Here is a 15,379-nt window from a genome sequence, read left to right on the forward strand (position 1 = left end):
GAGCTGGGGGGTGCTGGGGTGGGGGGGGGGGGGGGGGGGGGTCTTTGTAACTTCTTACAGGCATTGCCATCTTTTACCTGAACCTACTCAAAGTCTGGAACATGATCACCTTGTGCCACAGCTTTCCCCCATCTGGAATAGCAGCTGTCATCAGAGAGCCCCTGCTCAGGAATCCGCACTTCCACCAATGCTATTTCCAGTGACTTGCAGAGGAGGCATGGCTATGGCTGCTGGGATGATCAAGATTGGGATGTGCTTGATGGCAGAGTTGTCTTTGTTTTCTTACAATCAATTATCGGATGCTTTTCCTTGACATTGCCTAGTTGCTTTCATTTTGCCTTACAATGTTAGGGAGACTGGGAGCTCTTCATTTACTGCTCATCTCATGTTACCTGAGTATTTTGTCTCAGCAGCAGTGAAGAGATAGTCATCAGGTCAGGATGGTGTGTGATTTGGAGGGTAACTTGGAGGAAATGACATTCCCAAAAACATGCTTCTTTTGTCCAGCTTGATGCCAAAATTGCAACATTAGGCTATTTTTGAAGGAAACTGCACGTTGCTGCACTGTTTCCTGGATATAGTGCATACTGTAGTCACAATGCACCATATTGAGTCCATCGGCAGGGATGCTGATCAATAGGGCTGTTCTGTCCTGGATGTCCTCAAGCTTATTGAATGCTTTCACAACAGCATTCATTCAGGTGAATGGTAAATATTCCATCATACTCCTGACTTGAACCTTATAGATGGTAGAGAGACACTGAGAGGTCAGAAGCTGAGTCGCTCATCACAGAGTGCTTAGCCTTTTGTCATGCTTCTGTAGTTACTTTGATTTTGTGGCTCATCCAATTACGATTCTACTGAACAATTGATTTTCAGGATGTTGATGATGGGGGAATTCAGGAATTGTAGCACCTCTGAAAAACAGAGATGGTTGTGGTTTGATATGTTTACCAGTAAATGGTTCCTTTCTTGTTGCAGAAGAAAAATATTGGTTGACGAAATAGTTTTAAGTGAACTATGAAAAATTCCCTTTGTTCTCCACATTTTTGCTAACCAAGACAATTTTTGGATAATTAAAATCTTCTCCATGTTGTCTCTATTGTTAATTTACGGCTATTTTGTCTATCTCGATTTTTTTCACAATGTGTATACAATTCCAATAAAAAGATCAGGCTGGGTATAAATGGAATAAAAGCAGAAAGTACTGGAAAAGCTCAGCAGGTCTTGCAACATTTGTGCAGAGAGAAACAGAGTTGAGGGGCAGGATTTTACAGCCTCGCTCGAATGAGACGGAAATTCCCGACCGAGGACAACGGACATCCGATTCTGTGGCGGGTGAGGCAGTAGAATTCTTGTGGAAGTTTCAAGTCCAGCATTACTCTTCTTTAGAATTGAAGAGATGTAGGTATAAGATAGGCTGACTTCTGTGCTTTCATCTGTTTTCCGCTAGTGCCGAAGACCAATATCACCCCAATTAATTGCAATGGGCTAAAACACAGTTTGTGAGAAAAACTAATAGAATGTGTAAATTCAGGCACAAAAGAAGAAAGATTTGCATTTGTATTGTACCTTTCATGACCTCATACACCCCAAAGCACTTTACAGCCAATGAAATAATTCTTGAAGTGTAGTCACTCTTGGAGAAAAAGTTATGATGTGCTTAATCAGTACATGGTTTTGGTCAAAAAGAACTCGTTATTTTACTGCACAATACAAAATTTACCTGAATAAAGATTTGAAATTTACTTTTGAGCTTCTCTTTAGAAAATTTTATAAACAACCAAGCGAATATTGCTGGAAGTTTAAGAAGAATGTTCCAGGACTAGACTGAATAATTGTTGCCAATGCATTTGGCAAATTGTGCATACACCACATACTCAGACTGCAAAATCTACTTTCAGCGAACAGAGTCACACAGCTTTGAGTAAAAATATAAAATCAAAAGCCTGGCTTTTTTAAATCACAAGAAGAAAATAACTTACATTAATTCAGAGCCTCACATGAGCTCAAGATTTTGCAAAGTACTTCACACCCAATGAATTACCTTTGAAATGGGATCAATGTTGAAATGTTGTAATATAGAGACTGTGATATTCAAGTAAAATGCAGATACATAAAAAATACAGTTCAATGGGTAACTCTAATCATGTTTTTTGCCATATAAACAATCATTTCATGTTTGTATTGTATGTAAAACCTTACTTTATACAGAACTCATTTGAATTGCTGTAAAAAGGTAATCTTTTGTTTGAAAATGTTTTGAATAAATTGGTTGTTACTGTTGATGTACATTTTTTAATTATAAAAGACTGACATGCTCTTATGTGCTTTTTAATCATTAAAAAATCTTGACATTAATGTCAACGGATTATAACACAGGAAGTAAGCTTAGTGGACAGGAACTGCAATATTTTGAATAATGTATTAGCATGTTTTCTGTGCTGTTGCTCAAATTAAGTTGGAGGATATGTAAAAATGTGAGAAAGTATTGGTGACACTTACAGATAATGTGTGCTGTATGCAAGACTTTTAATTAGAGGTAGAGGTAGAGTGAAAGATCGAGATAGAATGAGATGGATACCCAGGCAAAATTCCCAGCAACAATGGAGAGAGTTGACAGAACAAATTGTTCCCATGTTCTAATTGGTTGGAGTCCGGGAAATAATGATCTCAACAGGGCTATCAAAATGCGACTCTTCTTACCTCTCTTATTCTCAGCACTCTCAGTCCTTTCCTCCCCTACTTCCCATTCCTCTCCTTCAATCATTACGTATCATTCACTCAATATCTGCTACTACCTCACAACAACTCCCCCTTCTTTCCCACACTACTTCTTTCTTTCATCATGCTCATTTTGCCAAGCTGCCACTGACATTTTCAAAACCTCACAACACAGTGCAAACAAACAAAAGTTCCATTCTGTTTTGGAAGAGAAACTAGCACTTAAGGGGTATATGGCTCATGGCTTCTATTATGAATAGCCCAATATAGTTACATCAGTGGAGCTGGGGTAGCTCCAAAAAATAATTTCCAACTATTGTCAGCATGGTCATTCCCATTACCAATCTGTTACAGAAATTTAATAGGATAAATGTAATCATAAAAGCATTAGTGAAAAACTGTCATCACAGGAAGTCAACCTAGTCGGCAGCTTGTCATGCCAAGCAGACTTGAGGACATTACAAATTTTTTAAAAACAGCTTTATCAGCTATTGCAGAAAGATGGTTGCAGGGTGATCAGGACTGGATACTCAACATTCCAGGGTATACAATGTTCCAAAAGAACAGGCCAAAGGGGAAAAGAGGTTGGGTAGCATTGTTAATCAAGGAAGGATTCAGTGCAGTGCTGAGTCGTGATATAAAGGCAGTGGATAGTGATGTAGAATCGGTTTGGGTTGAAATCATGAATAGCAGGGGAAGGACACAAGGGTGGGAGTAGTCTATATACCACCAAAATGTAACCTTTCAAGAAGTCAGAGCATAAATGGGGAAATATCCAGGGAATGTTTGAAGGGAACTGCAGTTATCATAAGAGATTTCAAAAATTGGTATTCTTCTCAGAGCACATATCAATTGAACACACCAAACTGGAAAGGGTTGAGTAGAAGAGTGCATCAGGGATTGCTTTTTCGAGCAGTACATTGTAGAACTTACCCAGGAATGGGCTGTTTTAGATTTGGTTTTGTGTAATTAAGGATTAATAAGGGATCTTGTGGTTAAGGATCCCCTAGGGGGTAGTGACCACAAGATAGAATTCCAGATGCAGTTTGAGGGTGAACACCATAGGTCCATAACCAGTGCCTTCAACCTAAATAAGGATAATTATATTGGTATGAGGGAGTAGTTGTTGAAGGTGAACTAGGTAAATAAGCTAAGATACAGGTCAGTAGATGAGCAGTGGCAGATATTCAAGCAGCTGGTCCAAAATGCCCAGCAGGAGTTTATCCCAATCAAAAAGAGGGATTCCCTGAGAAAGGTAAAATCCATGATTAATAAAGGAGATCAAGGATAATGTTAAATTGAAAAGCAGGATATATAAAGCGGCAAGGGATAGTGGTAGACCAGAGGACTGGAAAGATTTTTAGGATCCAACAGCAAAAGACTAAAAAGCCTATAAGAAGCCTATATGAGAGTAAACTTGCATGCAGCATAAAAACAAATCCATATTCTATATATTCTACTGATATATAAATGAAAAGCGGGCTGCTAAGGTAAATGTGGGACTGAACGAGACTGATGAATTAATCGCAAATCACAAAGAAATAGCGGATATGCTAAATAAATTTTTTGCATCAGTCTCCACTGTGGAATACATTGCAAATATCCCCAAGATATCAGATGGGCTGATTTCAAATAACATGGTAGAACTTACAAAAATTCCAATCAAAATGGATGGAGTATTAGAGAAACTCAAGGGGCTATTTTCCCATCTCACCAACCACAGGAATCGTAGTGGACTGGGGCGGACCATGCAAAGGTCCATTTCTGGTCTTGGGATGAGCACGGCTAGAAAATCCCACCCTTAGTGTCATTATCCAATGCAGTTCATTGATTATGTTCTGCTTTCTGGCCGTTGGTATTCTTCTCAGAGCACAAACTGTTAGTGGTAACAAGTCAACTCGTCTCTGGGGAAAAGGCAGGAGAATGGGGATGAGAAAAATATCAGCCATGATTGAATGGCGGAGCAGACTCGATGGGCCTAAGTGGCCTAATTCTGCTCCTATGTCTTATGGTCATATGGTCTCATGTGGTCTCTTACTGGTAGCTTACCAACAACGTTTGTACTCTCTCATTTTTGGGGCCTGGTGTTGCAGACACCTGGTTGTACATCTGGTCCAAGTTGGCTGAGCCCCAGTGTGATGATGTCTTGAAGGCCTAGCAGTGTCTTTAAGTTCTGGCCAACTATCTGAAACTGGAAACTGTCCTGTGTGCAATGGAGAGTGGCCACACCTTTTGTGCCGATGGTTTGTCCACCATAGGCCACGAGGTCCACCTCGGTGTTATGGTCCATAGCACTCAGCTGAGCAATGCATTACACTTTGCTCCAGTGTCTACCTTTACCTTTAGTTTTACGTTGTTGCAAATCATGTTCAGGGTGGTGAAGATCTCACCCTTTTCTGTGACAGTGTTGACACTCTCATAGTAGAGTATTGTTGGAGGCTCAGTGGTTTGGTTGCTCTGGCTGAGCTACAGTTCATTCACTTTGCTGACACTCCTAGCCTTGGATGATTGATCAGCTGAAATGCATCTTTTGTCTGAGGAAAACTACTGTGATTTTGATCGGTAGCATTTAGTGAAGTGATTCCACTTTTCATATTTGTTGCATCATTTACCATATGCCAAAAATGCTGCTCTGTTCTAAGGGTGATTGCCACCACAGTTGGCACAGGGCATGCCCTATATGGTAAAAACGTCAGCTTCACACCTAAGCTCCTTGCTGTTTTTTCAGACTGTTAGTTTAGTATGAAAATGCTAATGGCTATTTGCAGTGTTAAATCTTTCTCTCACTATAATAGTGGTTTGCAGACTAGGTCACTTTGGACTTCGCAGACTAATTCATTAGTAAGGGTGTCAAATACACATTTCTTTTGCTAAGATTTTCAAAGTTGCCATGAATGATCCATCTGATCTTTGGTTTGAAGAGTTAAATGCATGCCTCTTGAGTATTATGTTCTTCACTGGCAAGCAAAGGTTTTCAAACTTTTTTAGAATTATTCCAGGGTCTTCTTTCTCCTTCTCCATTTGAAATACAAATGACTCAAAATTCTCAATGGTTTTGAGGCCCGCTAGATTTAGTAAAATGTAATCTTGTACCTTTTTGATTTATCCGAAATTCCAGCACGACATTATATACGGCACTCCTTTTCAAACTTGACTCAGTTGTCTCAAATATTTTCATTAAATACAAGTGGGTCAATGCGGTAAAGTCCTGTGGCATTACTGCCAACTCCTGACACTATGTAGAAGTGCTGGGTTCCCAACCACTGGTGACCAAGGACTAATAATAAACAATACTTTATTCACTAGCTGAGCAGCAATTACATGCTTGTGCTCTACCTATGGTCCAGGGAGAGCTCCTGTGCTTCTGTCACTTGACCTCTGTAACCATGTCATCACGTAACCACTCAGTATACACTTTACACTTATAGCTGTCCAAAAAGAAAACATGACTGCATGAAATTGAGTGACAAAGTTACAAAAGTATAATGACCTGATGTCTGCCATTTTGATAAATATTACCTATCAATTCAGTAGTATTAGTTTGAAGTGCTAGAATATGTAAATAAAGACTAAAACAACTCAGGCTTACTTGACACAGTTAATTATGGTAATAGAGTAGACATGGTGCACTACATTATAGATTTTATGTTGATGCAAAACAGTTTTGATGTTTATTGATGTGAAACTGTCAGATAACTTGAAGCAATTTCATTCCTGAATACACAGTCACTAAGAAATGTGAGAAACCACTTCCAGAAGGTGTCATTTGGGTTCAAAACACAATTTGTATAAATCTAAACCAGGCAAAATTATAATTTCTAGTGCCAATGAACTTCAAGATTTTTTTTAACTTAAAAACTTTCCAATAATATCAATAATAGGAGACAGCAGACTTTTAAAATTAAATTAAAATAATAGCTATTCAGGAATAAATTCTCTGTATACATATGTATTTCATTGTGACAGCTGACTGTATAATTTTAGTCTGCACCACATAGAAAAACAAGTTCAAGAATAATATTTTATGGAAATGACGCCCTTAATAATGATCTGATATACACACTGGGCAACACTGCCTGGAATAGTTGAGTTAGAATTGTATTTAATATCATCGACTGAAGACCAAATCTAGGGTATAAATTTACTGAGAAGATTCTTAAATGACAGCATTAACCACTTCTCAGACCTTGTGAATGGCCAAATATCTAAACATCCAACAGTTATCGCACTTAAGATCATTGCATTCCTTCCAAAACATTATTAACATGACAATACATCACAGAAATGTTATTGCACTCCTAAACTTCAATCTTGCATGTATGGGTTACAAAGAAATAAAGACTTTTTGCCTTCCATTAATTATAATGAGTCATTTTCAGATGTCAGTTACTCTTTGCTTACAATACAAGTACACTTTGTAAGTACTTCATTGGTTGCGAATCACTTTGGGATATTCAGAAAATGTAGAAGGTGCTATATAAATACAAGTTTGTTCTTTGTTTCCTTGTGTGAAGTGATTCCTTACATCACTCTTCAGTTTGCCTTTTAATAGTTATATATATGTCCTGCACCCTTATTACCATTTAAAATATTACTCAGGATTAACATTTCTGTTCTACTTGGTATTTTACATACATCACTGATGTATCCTCTCATTTGTTATTTTGTTCGAGGCTGAAGAGTACAAATTTTCCCAACCTTTCCTCAACTCAGATCTCTGACAAAAGGGATCAGGTTTTTGACATTTCTTTGTTTCACTTGGGACTTGGATATTTTCTTTTTGCATTAGTGAGAATAATTGAATGTATTTTGGACTGCCAAATGAAAATGAAAGGATAAAACAGGTGGCACGGTGGTTAGTACTGCTGCCTCACAGCACCAGGGACCTGGGTTCGATTCCCAGCTTGGGTCACTGTCTGTGTGGAGTTTGCACGTTCTCCCCGTGTCTGCGTGAGTTTCCTCCGGGTGCTCCAGTTTCCTCCCACAGTCCAAAGATGTGCAGGTTAGGTGGATTGACTATGCTAAATTGCCCCTTGGTGTCAGTGGGAGTAGCTAGGGTAAATGTATGGAATTATGGGGATAGGGCCTGGATGGGATTGTGGTCAGTGCAGACTCGATGAGCCAAATGGCCTCCTTCTGCACTGTAGGGATTCTATGAAAACACAAGGCCATGCAATTAAATGAATGCAAGAACATTCAAAATGGGAGGGATATCTTCAAAATTTATTTTTTTGTTTTCATACTCTATCCCTCCAGGTGATAAACCAAGGATATTTCCTTTTCTATGCCTCATCCACTTTATTTCCACGCTAATGGCAGGTATATCTGTGCAGTAAGATCTTTCTGCTTCTTCGTTTAATTTAAAAGTCATCATTGAAGGTGTATTTTCTTCTAAATTTACTTGCAAAATGTATTAATTCACATTTCTGCACTGAACTGCAGATGCTACCGATCTTCATATCACAGTAACATATCTTTCCCATCCACGTTCGCCAGTCCATGTTTTTGCATACATTCAGCACATATGTTGACTCCCCCTTATCAGCCACAGAATGCTATACTTGCACTGGTAGTCCACTTAAATTTTTCACCCCCACAAATGTTTATTTTACTCATCTTATAACTGGGCACAGGTCATGAAGCAGGCAATACAGGCTGTGTATGAAGATACATGGGAGTTCAAGACAATGCCGACACAGAGCATAAATGTACAGGCAAATAATAAAGAAAAAGGAATCTTCCAACAAAATGAATGAAGTATGAAGTTGGTTTCATGCTAAAAGTTGTAACATTTGCAAATTCATCAAATAACTGTGCTGCAGCGAGGGAATTTGGCATTAGTGAAAAACTAGTGGTGAGAATGGAAGAAAAAGGGTGGTACACTGAAGGAGATGCCCAAGACCAAAAGTATCAGAAGTAAAGGAACCAGCTACTGGCCTGATCTTATGAAGCATGTGTTGGGACAGGTCCTCGAAAATTGTCAAAATGGTTACATAGTTACCAGAAATACATACTTAAATCAAACCCTAAGTCCAGCAAAGATTTCAGAGCAACAGCTATTTGCTGTAGCCAATTTATGGAACAAAAATGTCTTGTGTTCCAATAGAAAACCAAGATCACTCAGAGACTGCCAAAATGATCAGTTTCCAGTGATTCATGACCAAGACAGCGGCAAAAACATGAGTCCACATTCTGCTACATGAAACACCAATATATTTTGATATGCTCAGCAATGAAATTGTAGAGTGAAAAAGTTCAAAAACATTTCTGATGACAACCACAGGACCTGAGAATGCAAAATTCACAGTATTACTAGCCCATATGGCTGATGGAACAAATTTAATTTTCAAATGCAGAACCATGCTGATACTCAAGTTCCCTAGGGAGCTTCGGTGCAAATCTTCTAAGATTCCCTAGGGAGCTTTGGTGCATGTTCATGACAATGATTGGATGGATGATGATGGAGTCAAGCTGTAGATTGGTAATGTGTAGAATAGGAATCCTGGTGGCCTATGCAAAGAACACAGCTTATTGTCGAAGATGTGCAGATCTTAAGTAGCCAATGAGATGAAGAGGCATTTGTGAATAACTAACATCCAAATTGCAATCATATTAGGAGGTGTCTATCGTTCCACCTTTGGATGTGTGCTTCTATAATTCATTCAAGGATCATGTTCGCACCAGCTGGAATATGTGGATGGTTGATAGAGAAAAAACCTTTGGAAAGAGTGCTGCCCTGCTTAATTTTTTGGTCAACAAATTGTTGGATGTTGCTATTGTGCCATTGTGCTATTGTGCCATTAGGTTTTTCAAAAATTCAGAATATCCAATTCAATGTATGGAGATGAAGATGATTTGTTGTGGAGGGAAGATTATGAAACCAAAAGTGCCACATCTGATCCAGAGTGAGATTCTTACAATGATGCTACAGCTAAAGTGACACAAAATGAATTTGATAAACTCTGGGTGGAATTCTCACTTCCCCCCCCAGACAGGTTTGGTGGCAGGCAGAAGCGGAGACTCCCACTGGAGTCAAAATGTTGGCATAAAAGCAGTTTGAAATTCTCCCAATGTCGTGTTAATGGCAGCTCAGTTTTCTTGCTGCATGGTGGTGTGAATGCCACTTGCATTCATTTGCATCTCATGAATGCTCATTAAAACAGCTGCTCATTGGAATCTTATCAGGCCTTCCAATCATACCAGCAGGAAATTATGTTGGCCTCAAACCCATTTCACTGACTTGGATTGTACTGCACCTGCGGTTGGGGAGTGCAGGGGGTTCTGCTCTTGGTGCCACTGATAGCTGTCTGGGCAGTACTGTTCTGCGGGACTCATGCGACCTCCACTCCAAATGATCATGGGTGCGAGGTGAGGGGGGCTGACAGAGACAGGGGAAGCAGTGTAGAAGGAGGGTTGTGCAAAGATGGGGAGAAGGGCAAAAACAAGGGGGTCAATGTAGAAGAAAGGATGTGCAAGGGTGCTGGGGAAGGCGATGAGACACAATGGCAGGTAGAGAGACAAGGAGGTGGACGAGGATGATAAGTGATGTAAGGCAGAGGAAAGAGAAGGGCTGGAAAGCTAGACCCTAACAAGCCTGCATGAAATGCTGACAAACAAGGGGGTGAAAGGGATACCACATCATTTACTGGAAGTGAATGCATGCAGACTCTAGAATAAGAAGTGGGGGCCTGTTAGTGTGGCACATTAGGGATGGTTCACACTAGCACTTGGAATTTGGGCTTTAGTGCTATGGGAAGATCACTGTCAGAGAGTAGTGCCTGGAACTCGTTGCCAGGGGAGGTAGTGGAAGCAGATACGGTAGTGACTTTTAAGGGATGTCTTGACAAATACACGAATAGGATGGGAATAGAGGGATATGGCCCCCGGAAGGGTAGGGGGTTTTAGTTAAGTCGGGCAGCATGGTCGGTGCAGGCTTGGAGGGCCGAAGGGCCTGTTCCTGTGCTGTAATTTTCTTTGTTCTTTGTTCTTTGTTCTAAGTCCTCCTTTGAAATGGGAACAATGCCAGGGCTCTCATTTTAGTTCAGGGGCTCGCACGCAGGAGTCCCAGAGTGCAGATATTGCTCCTGTGAAATGGAAAGGAGTAATAGATGGCAGGTAGTCCAGGGGCTATGTGGACCTCACAGTCAGAGATAGGAGACAATGCAGAAGTACAGCAGGAGCAATCATTGGAAGCATGACATACTCCAGCTGCAAGGACGGGCAAGGGCTGTATGTTCCACAGGAGAAATGCAGAGCTTTGTGTGCAAAGTTGTCCTACAGTCAATGTTCCAAGGCTTGGTGGGCTCCGTACTGGGCTGCAGAGGGAATGGCAATGGTGACTGGGGGCATCTACAGCCTGTAGAACAATGGTGTCATGCAAAACCGAAAGCAAGGTCGGGGTTCTGTCTGGGAGGAGTATGAGGAAGTGTGGAGACCACTAAGCTGGGCTGCAGGGTTCCTTCTTGGGGTGCACACTCATTTGTTGGTGCTGCTACAATGGACCGGATCCGGGTCAATTACACAGCACAGAGACCTCGTTTCCCACGAAGTACCAGCAAGCCAATAATTTAGTTCTGTGCTGTTAAGGGGATAGCCTCACCTTAAAGTTTCAACTTTGACAGAGTAGAAGGTTGGACAGCAGCCTTGGAGAGTGAAGGAGGCACAGCTGCATCGTTTCTGCCATCCCATCAGCGAAGGCGACTCAATCATAGAATCCCTACAGCCATTCAGCCCATCGAGTCTGCACCGACCACAATCCCACCCAGGCCCTACCTCCGTATCCCTACATATTTACCCACTAATCCCTCTAACCTACACATCTCAGGACACTAAGGGCAATTTTAGTATGGCCAATCAACCTAACCTGCACATCTTTGGACTGTGGGAGGAAACCGGAGCACCCGAAGGAAACCCACGCAGACACGAGGAGAATGTGCAAACGCCACACAGGCAGTGACCCAAGCCGGGAATCGAACCCAGATCCCTGGAGCTGTGAAGCAGCAGTGCTACCCACTGTGCTACTGTGCCGCCCAGGGTTAACATTCATCAGTGACCAAACAAATTCCACTCATTGACCACGGGCAACTGAAGGGGCATAGTAATGCCAATTCAAAGAATGGATTGCAGAAGTATTTTGGTTTAATCATTTTAAAAATAGGTGGAAAGGCAAGTTACGAGGGATACAAAGTTTACAAAGAGATATTGATAGTTTAAGTAAGTGGGCAAAGAGTTGGCAAATTGAGTATAATGTGGGAAAATGTGAAGTTCATTTTGGAAGGGAGAACAAAAGAATAGAGTATTTAAATGGAGAAAAACTGCAGAAAGCTGCAACGCAAAGGGACTTGTGCATGAAACATAGAAAGCTAGTATACAGGTGCAACAGGAAGGCAAATGGAATGTTGGCCCTTATTTCAAGGGGGTTGGAGTGTAAGAGTAGGGAAGTCGTGCTGCAACTGTACAAGGTACTGGTATGACCATATTTGGAGTACTGTGAGTAGCTTCAGTCCCCTTATTTATGGAAAGATATTAGGTAGGATTTTCAGGCCGTGCTCACCACAAAATCCTGCCTGAGGTCAAAGGACCTTTCCATTGTTCACCCCTCGCCCGCTACGATTCCTGTGGTGGGTGGGATGGGAAAATTCTCTCCATTTTTTAAATTGGAAGAAATTCAGAGAAGGTTCAATCAGAGAATCGAGGGTTATGGGGAAAGGGCAGGGAAATGGACATGAGGAACATTGGATCAGACATGATCCTATTGAATGGCAGAGCAGACTCGAGGGGCTGAACAGCCTACTCCTGTTCCTATCTCTTATGGTCTTAATTCACAACTTATCATCCCCCACAGGGCTTCAGATATCACTTCCCTGAAATGGAAATTTGGTCACCTCTTTGAGTGTATTAGGATCTCAGGTATAACGTTGCATCAGGCACAATGCTATCAAGGCTCCCAAAGATGTGCAGCCACATATCTCCCCATAGATCGCTCAATCCCTTTGTGCACCCTTTGACCAATGTGGTCTTCGATGTTTACTTTCATAGAGAAGACAAAAGTGCGAATGGATCCAGGGCTCCAGACCTCTCGGAGTCCTCATTCAATGGAAAAGGCAAATGACGGAGAAGCATTGCAGCATGCAGCTACAGCAGGGGGCACCATCTGGGGAACATGGCCAGAGTAGCATGAGCATGAACAGGAGGCTGAGGAGGAAGCAGCCAGACAGTGGAGGGACTCTTTACACTGAGGGTTTATTATTGAAGTGTCTTCTACTTGCAAATGAGTGAAAAGCAGTGCTGGGCATGATTGTTATTGTCCAGAGACGTTGTACATCATGTTTTCCACATTGTTCAAGAAGACGTGATGCCACTTGGGGTTGCAGGCTTCCCCTTGCCTGTGGCCTTGAAGTTGACAGCAGCACTCAATTTCTTTGCCTATGGATCTTTCCAGGGCTGGACAGGGGACCATTGTGGCATTTCTCAGTCGGCAGCACATTGTTACATAAAGGAGGTGACCAATGCCCTTTACAAGTAGGCCCAACATTATGTCAGGTTTGCTCTGGATGACGATAGACGGGCTCAACATTTTATCAGCTTCACAGCTACCTCAACGTTCCCAAGAGTGCAGCATGCAATAGACTGCACCTATGTGACTATATTGGCTCCCTGGCAGCAGCCCCTAATGTTTATAAACCACAAGGGCGACCATTCCATCAATGTGCAACTGGTGTGTGACCATCAATATATCCTGCACATGTATGCATGTCACGCTGGGGGTTGTCATGACTCCTACATCACCAGTCATTCGCTCGGATTTTTGAGGGGGCAGAGCGTCTGCAGTAATGGTTGCTGGGGGATAAGGGCTACCCATGTATACACTGGCTAATGAGTCACCCTCAGACTCAAGCCAAGAAGAGATATAACAATGCTCACACATCCACATATTCCTTCATTGATCAGACCGTAGGATTTCTGAAGATGTGATTCAGATACCTGGACCACTCAGGTGGCTCCCTGCAATAGAGTTTACCACAGGATAACAGTGTGCTGTGCCCTTTACAATTTGGCTATGCTAAGAGGTGAGCCCTTTCCAAAGGGTGAACTGGAAGAGGGTGACAGCTCATTAGAAGATGAAAATGTAGAGGTTAAGAAGCCCAACAGGCTGCTGAGAGAAAATATGAGCACACTGGTACCATGGAAGAAGGAAGATGTGCCCTCGCTACTTTAATAGTTTCCAAGAAGAGTAAAGTTAAGTGAAGTCATCTGGACACATCTCCCTAATTCTTCAAGCAATTCCCTGTCCTCTCATGGGATAGTCAAACCATCGCTGAGAGATTGAGCCCTGCATTGCATTCACACTTGTGTGTTCTGACTTCATCATTTGCAAGAACAAGATCTTAGCTTTAGTCAGCTGTGACCTGCTAATGCTCACTCTGTGAACCTAAAGTGCTTTGAGGAATGATAGCGACGTGAGCCAAGGCTTGACACTTCCAACGCCATCTAGTGATGCAAATATCGCTGGGAATTCTTTTTTTTATTCATTCGTGGTACATGGGCTGGCCAGCATTTATAACCCATCCCTAGTTGCCCCTGAGAAGGTGAATTGCTGCAGTCCATGTGCTGTGGGTTGACCAACAATGCCGTTAGAGAGGGAATTCCCGGATTTTGACCTAGCAAGTGCGAAGGCAATATATTTCCAAGTCAGGACGGTGAGTGGCTTGGAGGGAAACTTGCAGGTGGTGGTGTTCCCATGTATCTGCTGCCCTTGTCCTTCTAGATGGAAGTGGTCGTGGGTTTGGAAGGTGCTGTCTATGGACCTTTGGTGAATTGCTGCAGTGCATCTTGTAGATAGTACACACTGCTGCTACTGAGCGTCAGTGGTGAAAGAAGTGGATGTTTGTAGGTGTGGTGCCAATCAAGCAGGCTGCTTTGTCCTGGATGGTGTCAAGCTTCTTCAGTGTTGTTGGAGCTGCACCCATCCAGACAAGCGGAGAGTATTCCATCACACTCCTGACTTGCCCCTTGTGGATAGACTTTGGGGAGTCAGGAGATGAGTTACTCGCCGCAGTATTCCTAGCCTCCAACCTGCTCTTGTAGCCATTGTGTTTATGTGGCGAGCCCAGTTGAATTTTTGGTTAATGGCAACCCCAAGGATGTTGACAGTGGGGGATTCAGTGATGGTAACACGATTGAATGTCAAGGGGTAGTGGTTAAAGTATTTCTTATTGGTGATGGTCATTGCCTGGCATTTGTGTGGCGCGAATGTTATTTGCCACTTGTCAGCCCAAGCCTGGATATTATCCAGTTCTTGTTGCATTTGAACATGGAGTGCTTCAGTATCTGAGGAGTTGCGAATGGTGCTGGACATTTTGCAATCATCGGACAGCATCCCCTTTCTGACCTTATGATGCAGGGAAGGTCATTGATGAAGCAGCTGAAGGTGGTTGGGCCTAGGACACTACCCTGAGAGACTCCTGCAGAAATATCCTGGAGCGGAGATGACTGACTTTCCACAATCAAAACTATCTTCCTATGTTCCAGGTATGACTCCAACCAGCGGAGAGTTTGTCCTCTCATACTCATTGATTCCAGTTTTGCTAGGGTTCCTTAATGCCACACTCAGTTGAATGCGGCCTTGGTGTCAAGAGCTATCATTCTCACCTCA

The sequence above is a fragment of the Mustelus asterias genome, chromosome 17 (assembly GCF_964213995.1).
Source record: "Mustelus asterias chromosome 17, sMusAst1.hap1.1, whole genome shotgun sequence".
Lineage (NCBI taxonomy): Eukaryota > Metazoa > Chordata > Chondrichthyes > Carcharhiniformes > Triakidae > Mustelus > Mustelus asterias.